Here is a 14,279-nt window from a genome sequence, read left to right on the forward strand (position 1 = left end):
AGGATTGAGGTTTCAACAGAAGATTTTGTTCAAGCTGGGTTTCTCAACTTTGCCCTATGGATATGTGGAACTTACTGGATAATTCTTTGTTGTCAGGGTTGTTCTTTGTGTTGTAAGATGTTCAGCAGCATCCCTGGCCTCTCCCTACTAGATGCCATAGCGTCTGCCCCTCTCTCCAGGTGTGACAAACAAATGTCCTCAGCCATTGCCAAATGTCCCCTGGGGACAGAATCAGCTCAGTTTGGACGCAATGGATTAAAGCTTGCTGATGGTGGGCCATACCAATGAGGGATACAGGTTACTTTCTGGTGGTCTGGCTTGATCCAAGAATTACATTTATACTATCTACAGCAGAGGTGCATCATATCTAGGGAGTTGTGGATCCATTGGAGAATCTGATGAAATCTATTAATTCTCTGGGTGCAGAGAGGGGATGCACAGATACCCAAGCCCCTCCTAAATATTCAGGAAGATTACTGGCCATCTGTAGTCTATTTATACCCTACACAGGAGTTCATGGACTTCAGTCTAAAAACCCCTAATTAAAAAAAATTGGATGGTCTGTGCATCTTTGAGGCATTTTTCTCATTAATATAGTATTTATGCACATAAACCCCTCCTCATTCAAAGTGAAAAAGGAATATAGAGTTACACACAGCAAGCTAAAACTTACGTGAGGAGATCAGAGGAGAAAAATGAAGCAATGTCTAAAAATGTTTATGCCTATTTTTCATGTTAACAAAACGCCTTATATTAAGTCAACATTGGGTATAACTGACTCTGAGACAATGTAAAGGGAGAAATGTAACCAGCTTATATGTTCCATTGTCCTAAGGGAATACCCCAAGATGAGGCCAATATTTTCCCTCTATTTTTCTTTCTCTCTCCCCTTCCCCATTTTTTCTTCAGTAATTTCCTCGGAGTGCAATTTTAGGCTCACCAAGGACCAAACATTTGAGTCCATAGGGAATTTATTGAAATGGTTTTGTTACTAACCAGGGTTCTTACACTCCTTAATTAATAGAAATTGACAAGAGGCCAGACAGGAAATTCAGGCAAGGCTTGGAATGAAAACATGTAACAGGTTCCCATGCTCGCTGAGGGGGGCAAGCTGATCCCTTTTATGGGGTGAGGGTAGAGGTGTGTCCAGGGGTCAGGCCAGAGGGGTGGTCTGCCCACCCTTTGGTGGTGCTGTGTGCAGTGTGCATGCGCAGTACCCTGCTTTTGCTCCCAACTCCTCAGAAGTGGCAGTTGGGTTTTTTGGTCTTTTGTATCTTTTGTCCAGAAATTGCCCCAACTGCACATGCACGCAGTTATTTTTAGTCCCTTGTAGTTTCTTTGTATTGTGTTGCCCAAGGAGAGGAGATGTGTGTCCAGGTGCAAGCACTTCAGCAAAGGGTCCCAGGTCCCAGGTTTCAGGTCCCAGCCTGTCTCAGTTTCAGCCTACTCAAAAAAAATTTTTTAATACAGGAATCCCTAAATGCCAGTTATTAAATGCCAGCATGACTTTGAAAAGCCTTCTGGCCTGGTGCCTGCTGCCTAGCAGGATCTGGGTAAAGGTCATTCTTGTTGTTTAATTATAATAATTGTCATAGCCACCCAGCAAGGTGGGTGTTACCGAGAGACACCTTACAGGTAGGGAAACTGAGACTCAGGGAGAAGGTGTGGCAGCGTCACAGAGCTAGCAAATGTCAGGGTGCTGTTTGTAACAGTAATATTCCCAGAAAAGCATCACAGTTGCAGATCAGCCTGGCATATCCTAGGAAATAGGACAGACTCCACGCTGATGATATAGAAATATGTGGGGAATAGATACAGTGCCCATCTCTCAAAGCCAGCAAGACTCATTTCCCTGCAACCAGAAGAAAGGTGTTTCCCAGACAGGTCATCACACACCTTGCTAAGTGCTGGGATGACACCTGAGGGGGAGGAAACAGCAGGTGTGAGCGCCCAGAAGAAAAGAACCTATTCTAGGACAAAGCATCCCCAGAGGGCTGGGCCCCTCCTGACTTGGGGCTAACTCACCACTTTCCTCTTCAGATGAGTGACCAGGGTCACGCACACACACCTGGGAGGTTAATGGACTCAGCAGACACTGAGAAGCCTGATTTGAAGTGGAAAGCTTTTAAAAAATTAAACATTGAATGTACAGTTCCAAGAATACAATGCCACACCCCCCAGGCCCTTGAGAAAGCCACAGGAATGGGGCAGATAATGTTCCCTAAAGGATAAGTTCTCAAACATGTATCCTTGCCAACACTTGTGGTCTCTGATATCAGCCATTCTAAAGCGTGAAGGGGAACTTTCCTGGTGGTCCAGTGGTTAACACTTCCCACTTCCACTGCTGGGGGCACTGGTTCGATCCCTGGTCAGGAAAATAAGGTCCTGTGTGCCATGCTTTGCCGGCCAAACAAATAAATGAAATAAAGACAAAAGTAAGTTTAAAAAATAAATAAAAATAAAATAAAGTGTGAAGGGATATCTCACTGTGGTTTTGATTGGCATTTTCCCCATGACTACTGATGCCCAGCATCTGTCAGCCATCTGTGTGTCTTTGGAAAAACGTATATTCAGTTCCTCCCCCTTTTTTTTTTTTTTTTTTGGCTATATAAGATCTTAAATGCTTTCAACACACAAAAAAAGAGATGGTAATTATATGATGTGATAGAGGAGTTAGCTGAACTCTGATGGTGATAATTTTGCAATATATCATTGTATCAAATCACTACATTGCACATCTTACACTTACACAATGGTATATGTCCATTGTAGCTCAAGAAGCCTAGAGAAAAAAAAAAAAAGATCTCAAGCATGCAACTGAGAAATGGGAAACTCCTGCGTGGGTATTTTGTCCAGAGCAAACTGAGAAGAAGGACACTCAGAGCAATGAAGACCCTGGTGTTGCCCAAGCCTTTCTTCACGGGCAGCTAGCAAGCCCCAGGCTGGGGTCACATGTGACAGTGAAACCCCTTAGTTACGTAGGAGGCCCTTGGGGTTGTCCCTTCTGTGGAAAAATATCTGCCTTTTTTCCTCCTAAGAGCTGTTGGCAGAAAGGCCATGGAGACAGTCAAGTTTGGGCTTTAAAATCAGTCAAGGGCTTCCCTGGTGGCGCCGTGGTTGAGAGTCTGCCCGCCAATGCACGGGACACGGGTTCGTGACCCGGTCCGGGAAGATCCCACATGCCGCGGAGCAACTGTGCCCGTGAGCCACAGCTACTGAGCCTGCGCACCTGGAGCCTGTGCTCTGCAGCGGGAGAGGCCACAGCGGTGAGAGGCCCGCGTACCGAAAAAAAAAAAATACGGCTATTCAAAAAATTTAAATTACACACGTGGCTCACGTTATATTTCTGTTGGGCAGTGCTGTATTACAATTACCCTCATTTCTCAGAGGAGCAAACTGAGGCACAGAGAGGTTAAGTAACATGTCCAGTGTCCTCCAGCTGGTGAGTAGCAGAGTTGAGATCTGAATCAAGAACAGGTGTCTCCACTACCATATGATTCAGCAATCCCACTCCTGGGCATATATCCAGAGAAAACCGTAATTCGAAATGATGCATGCATCCCAACGCAGCATGATTTACAATAGCCAAGACATGGAAGCAACCTAAATGTCCATCAACAGAGGAATGGATAAAGAAGATGTGGTACATATGTACAATGGAATACTACTCAGCCATAAAAAAGAACGAAATAATGCCATTTGCAGCCACATAGATGGACCTAGAGATTGTCATACTGAGTGAGGTAAACCAGACAGAGAAAGGCAAATATCATGATATAGCTTATATGTGGAATCTAAAAAAAATGGTACAAATGAACTTATTTACAAAACAGAAATAGAGTCACAGATGTAGAAAACAAACTTATGGTTACCAGTGGGGGAAGCAGCTGGGGTAGGGGGGAGGGATAAATTGGGAGATTGAGATTGACATATACACACTACTATATATAAAATAGATAACTAATAAGGACCTACTGTATAGTACAGGGAACTCTAGTCAATACTCTGTAATGACCTATATGGGAAAAGAATCTAAAAAAGAGTGGGTGGATATATGTATATGTATAACTGATTCACTTTGCTGTACAGCAGGAACTAACACAACACCGTAAATCAACTATACTCCAAAAAAAATTAAAGAAAAAAAAAAAAGAACAGGTGGCTCCAAAGCCAGTGTACAGCCACTGTCATGGCCCCCAAATTCCTCATACATCAGTGGGGGAAGTCTAGGGAGGGATATCTGAGGATCAGAGACCCCAGCCCCCACACCAGGAGGGAACCCTTGCACCAAGATTGTCTGCACTGGACAGAGAAAGCCAAGAGTTGAACAACACGTTTGGACTTGTCTGTCTCTCCCCGACAGATTCACATCCAGGGCGAATCTTCAGCTTCTTCCTGTGGAGCCCAGTCCCATAGCAAGAGGGAAATATTTGCCAACATCAAGTAGAAGAAAAAGTGACGTGTGGAACAAAACACAATTGTGTTTCTGGATGATTGGGTTTAAAGTAAACAAAACTCTCTCTCTCTCTCTCTCTCTGAATGTGGTTGGCCCTAGAGACAGAGCTAAGGGTACCACCCAGCTTCCAGGGACACCTGTTATCAGCAGAAAGGTCATCAGCTGGTCAGAGTGAATACCTTTCCTGGGACTTCAGGGACCAGCCTCTCAGGAAAAGGATAAAGAGGAATGTTACCTCTTTTCCTTGCCTGTGGAGTCCTCCTGTTTAAAGCCACAGTCACCTATCACTAAAGCCAAACTGATCTGTGGTCAGAGATATTCACACCCAGACTCACTCGTCCCAAACCTGCACTACACACGTAGCTGGTCACAGGTCCTCACCCCCCACAGGTATGCTCCCTCAGGGACACGTAGACTCAGAAACATACCTCCACAGGATTTTCACACAAACCCATCCCCTTAGAAACATACTACACTGTTATTTCTCTCTACAACTGCACATTTCAAAGAAGTACACAACCAGAAACAGACCAATAGGAGTCCTCTGTAATTATTAAATCTACCCTGCCAGATCACAAGTTACCCCATGTCTGTTACAGAAAACTCTAATTCAAAAAGATACATGCACCCCAATGTTCACAGAAAGATAGATCAATGGAACAGGATAGAAAGCCCAGAGATAAACCCACGCACATATGGTCACCTTATCTTTGATAAAGGAGGCAGGAATGTACAGTGGAGAAAGGACAGTCTCTTCAATAAGTGGTGCTGGGAAAACTGGACAGGGACATGTAAAAGTATGAGATTAGATCACTCCCTAACACCATACACAAAAATAAGCTCAAAATGGATTAAAGACCTAAATGTAAGGCCAGACACTATCAAACTCTTAGAGGAAAACATAGGCAGAAAACTCTATGACATAAATCACAGCAAGATCCTTTTTGACCACCTCCTAGAGTAATGGAAATAAAGACAAAAATAAACACATGGGACCTAATGAAACTTAAAAGCTTTTGCACAGCAAAGGAAACCATAAACAAGACCAAAAGACAACCCTCAGAATGGGAGAAAATATTTGCAAATGAAGCAACTGACAAAGGATTAATCTCCAAAATTTATAAGCAGCTCATGCAGCTCAATAACAAAAAAACAAACAACCCAATCCAAAAATGGGCAGAAGACCTAAATAGACATTTCTCCACAGAAGATATACAGACTGCCAACAAACACATGAAAGGATGCTCAACATCTTTACTCATTAGAGAAATGCAAATCAAAACTACAATGAGATATCATCTCACACCAGTCAGAATGGCCATCATCAAAAAATCTAGAAACAATAAATGCTGGAGAGGGTGTGGAAAAAAGAGAACACTCTTGCACTGCTGGTGGGAATGTGAATTGGTACAGCCACTATGGAGAACGGTATGGAGGTTCCTTAAAAATCTACAAATAGAACTACCATATGACCCAGCAATCCCACTACTGGGCATATACCCTGAGAAAACCATAATTCAAAAAGAGTCATGTACCAAAATGTTCATAGCAGCCCTATTCACAATAGCCCAGAGATGGAAACAACCAAAGTGTCCATCATCGGATGAATGGATAAAGATGTGGCACATATATACAATGGAATATTACTCAGCCATAAAAAGAGATGAAATTGAGCTATTTGTAATGAGGTGGATGGACCTAGAGTCTGTCATACAGAGTGAAGTAAGTCAGAAAGAGAAAGACAAATACTGTATGCTGACACATATATATGGAATTTAAGAAAAAAAATGTCATGAAGAACATAGGGGTAAGACAGGAATAAAGACAAAAAAAAAATGCATGCACCCCAATGTTCATTGCAGCACTATCTACAATAGCCAAGACATGCAAACAACCTAAACGTCCATTGACAGATGAATGGATAAAGAAGATGTGGTACATATATACAATGGAATATTACTCAGCCATAAAAAAGATTGAAATAATGCCATTGGCAGCAACATGGATGGACCTAGAGATTATCATACCAAGTGAAGTAAGTTGGAAAGAGAAACACAAATACCCTATGATATCACTTATATGTGGAATCTAAAACATGACACAAATGAACCTATCTACAAAACAGAAACAGACTCACAGACATAGAGAACAGACTTGTGGTTGCCCGGGGGAAGGGGCGGTGGGGGAGGGGTGCATTGGCATTTTGGGATTAGTAGATGCAAACTATTATATATAGAATGGATAAACAACAAGGTCCTACTGTATAGCACAGGGAACTATATTCAATATCCTGTGATTAAACCCTAATGGAAAGAATATGAAAAGAATATATATATGTAAAACTGAATCACTTTGCTGTACAGTAGAAATGAACATAACACTGTAAATCAACTATTCTTCAATAAAATAAATTTTAAAAAAGAGTCAAGACAGAAACAACCAAATATGTGGACCTTGTGTTCTTGTATTCAAAGAAACCAATCGTAAAAGCCATATCAGAGACAACAGGAGCATTCCAACATGGACTGGGTGTTGATGATGTTTAGGAAGCATCATTAATTTTGTGATGTGTGACGATGGCAAGAGCTGCAGTGGGTGCAAGATGGCCCCAAATCCTTCCTCCCATCGAGAGGTGGACTCAGCTGCGTGACTTGTTTTTAGCCAACTTAGAACATGACAGAAGTGGCACTGTGAGACTTCTGAAGCTGAGCCTTAGGACATCTGTATCAACCATGCTGTGAGAAGCCCAAACCAAGTGGAGGAGAGTCAAGATGCTCTGGTCAATAGCTCCACTGACAACCAGCACCAAGCTCCCACCCACGGGAGGGAACCATCTGGAAGGTCCAGTCCAGTCAACGCTTCACATGACTGTAGCCTCAGCTAACACTTTATGGCCAGAAGAATTTCCCGCATCAGCCCAGACAAATCATGGAACCATTAGATGTTGGTTGTTGTTTCAAGCTGCCACATTTTGGAGTTTTTTGTTTGCTTGCTTGTTTTTTACATAGCAATTGACAGCAGTAATAATGTTAACAAGCAAAAATAAAGAAGTTCTCCTTGTGCACTGTTGGTAGGAATGTAAATTGGTGCAGCCACTATGGAAAACAGTATGGAGATTTCTCAAAAAGTTAAAAATAGCATTACCATATGATCCAGCAATTCCACTTCTGGGTATTTATCTGAAGGAAATGAAAACACTGAATCAAAAAGATATCTGTGGAACTTCCCTGGTGGCGCAGTGGTTAAGAATCTGCCTGCCAATGCAGGGGACATGGGTTCGAGCCCTGGTCTGGGAAGATCCCACATGCCGCAGAGCAACTAAGCCCATGCGCCACAACTACTGAGCCTGTGCTCTAGAGCCCACAGGCCACAACTACTGAGCCCACGTGCCACAACGACTGAAGCCCACGTGCCTAGAGCCCTGCTCCGCAACAAAGAGAAGCCACCACAATGAGATGCCCGTGCACCGCAATGAAGAGTAGCCCCCACTCTCCGCAACTAGAGAAAGCCCTCACAGCAACGAAGACCCAACACAGCCACACACACACACACAAAATAAAATAAAATAAAGTGAAAATTTTGTTTAAAAAAAAAAGATATCTGCACACCCATGTTCACTGTAGCATTATTTACAATAGCCAAGATATGGAAGCAACCTAAGTGTCCATCGATGGATGAATGGATAAAGAAAATGTGATATATATGTGTGTGTGTGTGTGTGTACATATATATATATACATATATATACACATATATATAAAATGGAATATTATTCATCTGTTAAAAGAAGGAAATCTTGCCATTTGCAACAACATGGATAGATCTTGAGGGCATTATGCTAAGTGAAATAAGTCAGACAGAGAAGGACAAATATCATATGATCTCACTTGTATGTGGAATCTAAAAACAAAACAATAACTCAGAGATACAGAGAACAGATTGATAATTGCCAGAGGCAGGGGGTAAGAGATGGGCAAAATGTGTGAAGGGGATCAAAAGATACAAACTTCCAGTTTTTAAATAAACAAGTCCTGGGAATGTAATGTACAGCATGGTAACTATAGTTTATAATAATGGATTGTATATATGAAAGTTGCTAAGAGACTAGATCCTAAAAGTTCTCTTCACAAGAAAAAAAATTGTAATTATGTGGGGTTATGGGTGTTAACTAAACTTACTGTGGTGATCCTTTGCAATATATACAAATATTGAACCTTTATGTTGTACACCCGAAACTAATATAACATGTTAATTATGTTGCAATTAAAACTTTAAAAAATATAAATTCTTACTCTCAAATATATTCACAGACATTCAGTCTCCTCAACCAAAACACACTTTTCTAACAGATACTCTACACAGGAACCCCCAGCTCCCTGAATGTACACCCACAAATAAGCAACACCAGGAACTGACCCCCACATACTGAATGACCCCCAGGCAAACAGTAGCATCACTCACCAACTGATCAGCACACAGATTTAACCACAAGAGGACAGAAGTTTGTATATTGACATATACCAATTCATGGACATACCCACACTCCCTTAACTACCCATATATATGTACGCCAAGATCTTAGTGAGGAGACAAATATACATGAGACCAAGGGCGTTGACAGACAAGCAAGGAGTGTTCTGATCCCTCTCAAACTCTAGCCGGGGACACTTCACTCATTCATTTATTTATTCTTTCAACAAATATATATTGAGTGCCTACTGTGTGCCAGGCACTGTTTTAAACATTTAGGAAACATCAACAAGCAAAACAAAGATTCCTGTCTTGGAGGGTATCAAAAGCAAAAAGTCCTGGGATATCTTGTACCAGAAAGTAAGGAAGTGCTCATATATTAATGGGGACATGTTGATAGGACAAAGGAGGCATCCTGGAAGAGCTCCTATTGGCTAAAGCTGAGATCATTTGAGCATCAGCATAAATGATGATAGTAACCAATGATACTCCGTTGAACGCACTAAGAATCAAGAGTTTATGCTAACATAAATTAATAATGAATCATATTTACCTAAATGAAGGAAAAAAGAAAGCTTTCCTCACAGTAGAATGCCAGCCAATAAATGCAGAAGAAATGGTGGAGGTAGAAAACCAACATTTTGCAACCATGATAAGAATAACAGATTCAACAAGAATCATCAATGTCTTCTGTGATGGTTAAGCATATGTGTCAGTTTGACTTAGCCACGAATGCCCACATGTTTGGTCAACATTATTCTGGATATTTCTGTTAGGGTATTTTTGGATGAGATTAACACTTGAAATGGTAGACCAAGTAAAGCAGACTGCCCTCCCTAAAGTGGGTGGGCCTCATCCAATCAGTTGAAAGACTAAAGAGATCAAAAGCCTGACCTTCCCCCAACTAAGACAGAATTCCTCCTGCCTAACTAGCTTTGGAGTGAGACATGAGCTTTTTCCAGCCTTTGAACTCAAACTGAAACATTGGTTCTTCCTGGGTCTCAGGTTTTCTTACGGGAACCACATCATTGGCTCTCCTGGTGCTCAGGCCTTCAGACTTAGACTGGAACTTATACCATCTGTTCTCCTGGGTCTCCAGCTTGCTGACTCACCCTACAGATTTTGGGACTTGTCAGCTTCAATAACTGTGTGAGTCAATTACTTAAAATTAAAATCTCTCTCTCATTCTCTCTCTCTCCACTGAGCTCTATTCTCCTGTACCAAACTTCTTGACATCTCTTTGTGGATGCCTACGAGGCATCTCCAACCCTGGATGTGTAGAACAAAGCTTCAGTTGAATGTTTGCTTCCACCTAAAATTCATATATTAAAGCTCTAACCCCCAGTGTGGTGGTATTTGGAGATGAGACCTTTGGGATCCAATTAGGATTAGATTAGGTCATGAGGGTGGGGTCCTCATGATGGGATTAATGGTCTTATAGGAAAAGATTCGCTCTCTTTTCTCCATGAAGGCACAGAGGAAAGGCCATATGACAACACAGTGAGAAGCTAAGAAGACAGCCACCTGCAACCCAAGGAGCGAGCTCTCACCAGACACCAACCCTGCTGGCACCTTGATCTTGGACTTCCAACCTCCAGAACTATTAGAAAATAAATTTTGATTGTTTAAGCTATCAGTCCATTTTGTTCTGGCAGTCTGAGAAGACTAAGACATTCAGATTCTCCACTGCTGCCGAAAATTGTCTCTCCTCTCAGCCAAATTCATCACCGTGTCCTTAGCATCTGAAGCTGTCCTGGAACACCGTGAAGTCCTTTCTCCAAGGAGTGGTAATCCCAGGGCTCAGCATAAATCCTGGCATATAGAAGGTCTTTCGGTGCTCTGAGACTCAAATTCCAATGTGGTGAGGGTATGTGGTGGTTTCCTCCCACACCAGCAAGCAGTTCTCAGACACCAGCAGATTTCAACTCAATTCTGACACTATCTCCCCAGGGGCAGCATCAGATTACACAGGTTAAGAGTTCAGTTCTACAAGACAGCCCGCCTCCCCACCCCCACCCCCTTCAGAAGCGCAATCGTTACCTGTGCTTCCAGCCAACTGGCTATAAAATCAGAGGTTCCCATGACCCCTTTTTGGGGTTTGAGTAATTTGCTAGAAATGATGGCACACAAAACTCAAAGAAATAGTTTACTTACTAGATCACCAGTTTATTATAAAAAGATAAAACTTAGGAACAGCCAGATAGAAGAGATGCACAGGCCAATGTATTGTGAAAGGATGCAACTTCTACGCTCTCTCCAGGCTTGCCATTTTCCCCAAATCTCCTCTGACCCAGAAACTCTCCAAACCCTGTCCTTTTGGGTGTTTATGGACACTTCATTACATAGGCCTGACTGACTAAATCATTGGCCTTTGGAGACTGATTCAACCTCCAGCCCCTTACCTCTCCCCCTCTAATCAACAGTTAGGTGTCCTTGGCAACCAGCCCCCATCCTTAGGTGAGGACCAAAAGTCACCTCATTAACATAACAAAAGACAACTTGATCACTTTCAACACTTCCAAGGGTTTTAGGAGCTCTGTGCCAGAAACTGGATGAAGACCAAATATATACTTCTTATTATAAATTACAATATCACAGAAGGCTAGCTGGGTGGTTGGCTGGTGACAAAGATTCTTTGCTTGACCAAACTTTAATCAGACTTCAGAAACTTCTCATAGCCGCGTGTGTGCACTTCCTTGGAAAATTAAATTTTAGCAAGAACCTCTCCACCCTGATCACTTTCAATATCTAATGCCTAATATAGTAATATAATATAATGATATCTATTATCTAGCTGGTTTTGCCAAAATCCTCCTTGCCCCTGATGTTTCCTCTTAGTAATTTTTTATCCATTGACCCTGCCCCACCCCCAACCTGCCATCCTGCTCTTTAGCTATAACTTTCCACTGGCCCATGTTGTTTATGGAGTTAAGCCCAATTGCACTCCCCCAGTGGAAAATTCCATCACAGTGGGCCCTATACCTGATAGTCTTCCCCTTGTGTAAAGTCTTTTTTACCATGTTTTTAAAATGTCATTAAGTATTTTTTTCTTTAACACTGGCAGAATATATGAAGGAAGGAAGGAATGAGCAACCTTTCAAAAATAGGTGTGCCAGCCATTACCTTTACCTAGGGATGCTAAGCAGACTGGAGAGATAGATTGATGAATGGAAAGAAGAAACTAAACTCATAGTCAGCAATGAAAGTAGGTCTAGGAAAATCTGCCCCAGGGTAGGAGGGGAGGATACTGTGCCACCTTCCAATGCAGGGCTGTTCCTTAGAAATGAGTCACAAATGCAAGCCACAAAGATAATTTTAAATTTTCTACTGTTAAAAGAAAAAATATTCTAACACTTGTTAAAATGGTGAGGACTACTTTATTTAATAGAAGAATTACAGTAGGGGAGAGAGATCAGGGTTAACTCAGAATACAATAGGACAAGTGGGGATTTATAGCCAAGGAGCAGGGTCAGGGGAGGTCCATGCACGGAAATATCACTGAGGAGACTTCAAGGGGAGGGGGATTCTTGCTTAACTGAACTACCAGGATTCTTGCTAAAGGTAGGTCAAAGATTTGTACAGCAAAGGTGAGGGATGAGGAAACTGATCAGATGTCAGGGATAATCAGATATCAAGGATAGGGGGATTCTTGATAAACTGCCTTCGCCAGATTCTTGCTGAGACTGGGCTAGGCAGCCTTGACAAGGATAGAATGGAAACAGAAAGCCAAGGTCAAGGTCAACTCAAGAAGAGGACTCAGAAGAGCCTGACTAAAGTTTGATCAAGAAGAGGGTTTTTGTCACTATTATGATATTAGTTCTAATGATGTACTTTATTGAACCTGACATTTCCAAAGTGTCAATGAGAAATTTTGCATTCCTTTACTCTGTTTAATTTTTTTAACTAAGCCTTTGTCTCATGCTCAGTTTGGACCAGCCACATATCAAGTGCTCAGTAGCCACGGGAAGCTAGTGGCTATCTTAGTGGACTGCACAGCTCTGGCAAATGGACTCAAACTGCAGATGCAGCCTAGAAGGAACACAAGAGCCATCAAAGGGAAGCCGGGGTTGCCAGGCAAGCTGGAAAGAGAGGGAGCTGCCCCCACCAAGCTGAGAACGCTGGGCCAGGGATGGAAAGAAAGGATATTTCAACTCTAGAGACCTCAACGAAGGTACCAGGTGGAGAACAGCCCTCACCCTGAGGACCAGATCTGTTATTACCTCCTTCCAGGAGCTTGAACCCACCAACAGAAGACTTTTAGGCAGGAGATGTCAGAAATCCAATGACTCTGTGATTCTACTTCCAACACACCTGCCTCAGGTAAATTCCTGGCTGGTTTCATTCCACTTTCCTTCTGTCACCCACTATCCCTTTAGTTCCACCTGTTGTTATATATTTGCATCTTTGTTTAATGTCCGTCCCTGTTTCCAGAATTTCACCTCCAGGAACGTGGAAGACTGTGTCTGTTTTGTTGAACCAGAAAGAGGCTATTAATTTTGGTATATTTCCTATGTGCTCTGACTCAGTTTTACTCATCTGGAAAATGGGGATGAGCATGGCTGCCACATTGGAGGGCTGTAGAGGTAATTAAATGAGTTAATATCTTCTTTGAATCCCTCTGTGCATGCCCCAACCATAATGAGCGCTCAGTAAAAGGGATCTGTAGTTATCTTTCTTACTTTCCCCTTCCCCAACCTCACACATCTCAACAGATCCAGGATCTCCCAATTCCTCACCTACCATACCTACCTGGCCCCAGAGCTTCCTCTCACAGGCCCCTTGGACCATCTGACAAGGATGGAGGACATTTCCCATCACTCAAGAGCAAAGCCACATTTTCCCTGCTTCTATGAACGTGATAAAAAGCGTATGCTTGTTCCTTTTATCTACTGAGGGTTTTCACCCCACGACCCTTCTGAAAATACTAATTTGGGGCACTGCTTAATTTCTCTTCTCAACCACCTGAATCCCCTGCATGCATGCACCCCATTTCCAGTGACCTGTCCATCAGCAAATCCTTCAAGGTCTTTAAAATCTATTCACAAGTCGACCGCTTCTCACTACCTCCCAAGCCCAGTCATCATCCTCTTTGTCCTGGATGATCACAGTAGCCTCCTAACGGCCTCTCTGCCTTCTACCCTTGCCCCCACCAATCTATTCTCCAGGCAGCAGCCAGAAGAACATTGTTAAAAAATAAGAATAAGAGGGCTTCCCTGGTGGCGCAGTGGTTGAGAGTCCGCCTGCCGATGCAGGGGATACGGGTTCGTGCCCTGGTCCGGGAGGATCCCACATGCAGCGGAGCGGCTGGGCCTGTGAGCCATGGCCTCTGAGCCTGCGTGTCCGGAGCCTGTGC

This window comes from Mesoplodon mirus (assembly GCF_964341445.2).
Source record: "Mesoplodon mirus genome assembly, chromosome: 5".
In the NCBI taxonomy this organism is placed as follows: Eukaryota; Metazoa; Chordata; class Mammalia; order Artiodactyla; family Ziphiidae; genus Mesoplodon; species Mesoplodon mirus.